This window comes from Geospiza fortis, unplaced genomic scaffold, assembly GCF_000277835.1.
Source record: "Geospiza fortis unplaced genomic scaffold, GeoFor_1.0 scaffold10, whole genome shotgun sequence".
NCBI lineage: Eukaryota > Metazoa > Chordata > Aves > Passeriformes > Thraupidae > Geospiza > Geospiza fortis.
Window position 1 is genome coordinate 4,726,994 of NW_005054326.1, and position 5,302 is coordinate 4,732,295.

General features: G+C 38.0%; 1 protein-coding gene across 1 annotated transcript in view; it reads right to left on the reverse strand.

The window, feature by feature from the left end:
- Positions 1–5,296, reverse strand: part of DRAM1 (DNA damage regulated autophagy modulator 1) — a 14,314-nt gene extending 9,018 nt beyond the window's left edge. The window contains exon 1 of the mRNA XM_005421092.3: positions 5,227–5,296. The gene's annotated coding sequence lies outside the window, so the exon portion shown is untranslated. The remainder of the gene's footprint in view (positions 1–5,226) is intronic.
- Between the last annotated feature and the right edge of the window lie 6 nt (positions 5,297–5,302).

Below are 5,302 nucleotides of genomic sequence, written 5' to 3' on the forward strand. Positions count from 1 at the left end.
CCCTACATAATGCAAACACCCACCCCAGAGAATGCCCTTCCCTCACAGAATGGACATACTCCTGGGAGTACGTGAGCTCAAACCCCCTCAAGCAGAACTCTTCTATGGAAGGTGAGTGCTCTGTTGAAAGAACAGTACTACTATGATCTTGCCACCTCTTTTTACTATTTTTTCTTCTCTGATGTCCATTTTTTTCTTGTTTAACATACAACCAGTTGATATGTATTTGATCGAGTTGTGTTGGTCAAGCCAATGGAAAACATCTAGTTCTTCAATCTTTACATAATTTGAGTGTGAGCTAAGTTTTCAGTTACTGGGCAGTACCAAGAGGCAGGATAGTGTGTTTGAACAGAGGCACCCAAAAACTCTGCTATCAGATATGTTGTGACAGTGTTTACAGGGGTCTGAGGATGAGCGAAGAGACGAGGATCTGACTCCATGTTTCAGAAGGCTTGATTTATTATTTTATGATGTGTATTATACTAAAACTATACTAAAAGAATAGAAGAAAAGATTTCATCAGAAAGCAAGATAAGAATAGAAAAGAAAGAATGATAACAAAAGCTTGTGGCTTGGACTCTCTGTCCGGGCCAGCTGACTGTGACTGGCCATTAATTAGAAACAACCACATGAGACCAATCACAGATCCATCTGTTGCATTCCACAGCAGCAGATAATCATTGTTTACATTTTGTTCCTGAGGCCTCAGCTTCTCAGGAGGAAAAATCTTAAGGACAATATTTTTCATAAAAGCTGTCTGTGACAATATGTGAACACATGAGGGTTTTAGCTAATGCCAAAACTTAGTGCTCAGAGAGGTGGTGGAGTCACCATCCCTGGAAATGCTAAAGGAAAGCCTGGACTTAGTGCCATGGTCTGGTTGACATGGCGGAGTTCAGTCATAGGTTGGACTCAGTACCTCAGAGGTCTTTTCCAACCTTTGTTGATTCTGTGTATAATGGGACAAGTGGGTACTAGCTAGGGATATTTTTTATGTCATGCAAGAAAATGAATACTCTTCATTCCAGCAGTGAGGCTGGATTAGGTTTCAGTGCTAAGATTCTGAAGCTACCACTGAGTACAGCCAAAATGACCTCAGCATGAATGCTCTTCACACACAAAAGAGAAAGCACTCTCTACTTTAGCAATCACTCTCAAGGATTTTGACAATTTTGTGAAGTTCAGGACAGAAGAGTATGGCCATCTCAAATGACTTGATTATTTTAGAAATTCATATTTGCTCTCAAACCCCTTCTATGTTATAGAAGGATTTGTTTAACAAAAGTTGCTAAGATGATTTATCAGCAACAGGAGGAAGCTTAGGATGAAGGTAGGATCTTTTTCTATTAAAAGCTGATGGAGAAAAAATAGAGAAAATTCATATATTTCTTTTTACTAGATTGGTTCCAAATTCTCAGACAACAAAAGTTTGGACCAAGATTTTGGACAAGTTCTTACAACTTGTCAGGCATTGGGAATCCCTATTCACCTGAATTTTCTTGCTGTAATGCTTTCTGAAGACTTGTTCCAGCTGGTAGTCTGTATTAATCTTGTTTCTCTTTGACAGTGAAATTGATGGAAACAGTAAACTGAGTCTTTTTGTTTGTTTATTTGACACACCTGAAAATAATCTTAATTTGTGTTTCATTTGCACCATTTTTTAACCTTGAACTTCATCTTTTCCTTTTGTTTCTGCAGTGTTTTCATTAACACAACAAAGGAGTCCATTTAAAATGTGGGCCACTTGTGACAATCTTCAAGGACTTTTTCAAATCAGAAACCACTCTGTGGTAAGTACAGGACTGTAATCACTTCAAAGCTTTTGAAGGGCTTTAGGTGAGCAGAGAATGGAATTGGCACACACATAGAAAGCCATTTGAAGTTCTTGGAACACATTGTAGGAGCAAACCAAATAACCTGAAATTGCGCTGAACTCCATTTTTTAACAAAGTATTTTCTCAAGATAAAGGTTTATAAGTGATTTTTGCTGTTGGGGATTTTTAAACTCAACAATCTTAGATTATGTTGTAAGGAAAATTCATACCAGGAATATTATATCACAATCTATTTAAAAAGTACTGCACTGGACTTTTAAGGACACAATCTTCTTAATGCTATATTTTGCATTAAAAAAGCTAAATGAATACTTGGATTCATATTAATTTTTCTTTAAGTCTGCTGCTTTGAAAAAAAAATATTACCAAAAGAAGGATCGGTGACAGTCCCCTCCTTTTTACGAAAAAGACAAAAGGAAATGGCATATTTGAAACAAAAATGTGCTCACTTATTTGAGCTGGTGCATAGGTGAGCTCAACCACCATGGAAAAGATGAGGAACCCTGTATGAAAATGACAGCATTTGTGTCACCATCTCAAGCAGAAGAATTTTGAAAATGAACAGTCTTCCGAAGAGTGGAAAGACAAGAAGGTGAAGGAGACAAGGAATAAATATTTTGGGCCCAAAAGACTCATCGTAATTGAATTTTCTTCAGAGCCATCATAGACTATTTCTCTTCAAACTGAAGACCCAAATTTTTTAAATAGGAAGATTCTATTCCACCTACAGGGATTCTGATTTCTCCAGAGGTACCAACTGGTAGCAAATACTTTCACTGAGAATTCAAACAAGCAAACAGCCATCCCAGCACATCCAAATTAGTTTGGATTTTGAGCAGTGTGAGTAACAGGACTAATTTTGGCACAACCTCATCATCTTTTAGGATTCAGCTGCTAGAAAACACAAAATCATATTCATTTTATCCACCAAGAATTGTATTTATATGGTTTACTTGATGGGACATTAGCACAGCCTCAATGACAAATTTAGGTGTGGTCTCTCCCTGTAACAACTGCTACATTGTAAGCAAATAAAATTAATGTTACTTCAAGGCATACACAGAGTACTTGGGGAATGAGTGTAAGAATTACAGAAACGTTGAACTCAAGTATGTCAGTATTTTTTTCCTTTGTGTAACTGGAATTTCCCCATATGAGCTCTATTTAATTTTTATACTTCATTTTAAGATATTGCACAACTGAAAGGTTGCAACATTCTTCCTCTTTTTTTAACACTCTTAGTTTTACTAAATCACATTCTCAATCACATGATTCGTATTCTTAGGCTAAAGCAATGACCTGCAAATTAAGAATATGAATATGGTATGACTATTGTCCTGAGTACGTGGAAGAAAACCTTGTTTTATTCCTAAGTGCATCTTCTAGGAAGTTCTTATGCTTAGACCACATGCCTTTAGAATTGTTGCAGGTGTTTCACCAATGGCCAACATATACTCTTATTCCAAATGTGGTGTTAAAAGGATGTAACACAAACAAGATTTTAAAAAGTTTTGCTAGCAAATGCAGAGGGACTGAAATGCGAGTGGGAGTCGCTGGTGCAGCCTCTTATGTCTTTGTTTTGTTTAGGTTTTTTATGGACTTTTATTGTGATTTCATAGCTAAAGAACAATGTTTAAAGGGAGCTATCCCATGAAGTTGATATAACTGTGGCAGCTGTGATACATTCACTAGAGTTGTGGAGTTGTGACTTAAAGGTTTGGTCCATACCTTTTAGAAAGAATGACACAATTAAGATACCTGGGCTGTCAAAAACTTAACTGCAAACAAAACTATATATAAAAAACCACATCCTGCTCTCTCATGTATTTTATTATATGACATGGCTTCAATATAAGAAACATAATTTGTCAAATTTCTTACTACAGGATCTCAAAATATTTCTGAACACAAACCATGTACAATTATGTCAAATGATTAATTTTTGTTAGTTAATACTGGATAAATTGCACTGATCACAAGCACTTTTGTGTTAGTAAAGCTTTGTGTGTAATCAAGGATGAGCAGTAGGGTATTTGTTCAAGTACAAGAACAAGGCTTTCCAAGAGCTTTCCAGATTTGTGCAGAGAGTCTTAAAAAGTTTTGCTAATATAAACATGAAGCCCAACTTTCTCTGGCTCAATTTGAATGAAGCTCAGCTATCTTGTGGGTTGTGGTGTCATTTGCTCTTGCCTATGATGACAAACCCTAATTTTCAATCAAATTTTCTTCTATGTGCCAATCAGGTTAGCAGTCTTCTGAAACTGCGCATGTCCAAAAAGTCCTTCAAAGAATTAGGTCTAGATGCATCTTTGTCACAGACATCTTTTATGAAAAATCCTTTCCTTAGGATTTTTTCTCCTGAGAAGCTGAGAGGCCTCAGGAACAAAATGTAAACAATGGTTATTTGCTGCTGTGGAATGCAACAGGTGTATCTGTGATTGGTCTCATGTGGTTGTTTCTAATTAATGGCCAATCACAGTCCAGCTGGCTCGGACTCTCTGTGCCCAAGACACAAGCCTTTGTTATTCATTATTGTTTTTTCTATTCTTAGCTAGCTTTCTGATGAAATCCTTTCTTCTATTCTTTTAGTATAATTGTAATATAATATATATCATAAAATAATAAATCAAGCCTTCTGAAACATGGAGTCAGATCCTTGTCTCTTCCCTCATCCTCAGACCCCTGTCAACATGGTCACTCATCTTGAAAGATATATTTTATAACCTTGTTTAGGTCTTCTGGCTAAGAAGGATATATTTTATAACTTTGTTTAGATCTTCCAAGAGAATCAGAGACACTCTTGGATTTCTGGCTAACCTTCAATCTATTGAGAAATAAACACTAACATTTTCATAGTTTAGATTTAAACGTTAACATAAGCCATGCATAAAGAATGATTTACACAGAATTGCACTTAAATGAAAAAGGCTAGAGAAAAAGGATGCCAGGCGTCTCTTGGGAAGTCTTTAAAACCCATTGGTCCTATAATGAAATATAAAAAATGCATGTTTGTGGAGATGTGTTTACTGCAAAAGCCATCACAGGGCTTTGAGTCCGGTCACCGTCTGGTGCATTTTGGCCTAGTTCTGGAGTTATACAAACAAAATTACACCTCCACCACGTAATTGTAAACTTTTTCTAGCATTAGGCCTGCATTGGCTGCAGCAGAAAACTTTCATGTCCTTTCTTTTTTACATGGGGTCTCCAGCGTCTGTGTCCTGTGGCTCCCAGAGGTGCTAGAGGTGTGATGGGTGCTGGGGGTGCCCAGCGTGTCCCTCTGTCACAGGGAGGCCCCTGGGGACCCCACATTCCCTCCGGGAAGCCCCTCAGGCCACCTCCCATGGTCTCACACTCACACAAAGCCCGCACCTCGGCCGCTCCCCCGCCTCACCTGATGTAGGGCACGAAGGGCTCGACGTGCCCCGCCAGCACGGCGATCACATAGGAGATGATGAAGGCGGCCGAGG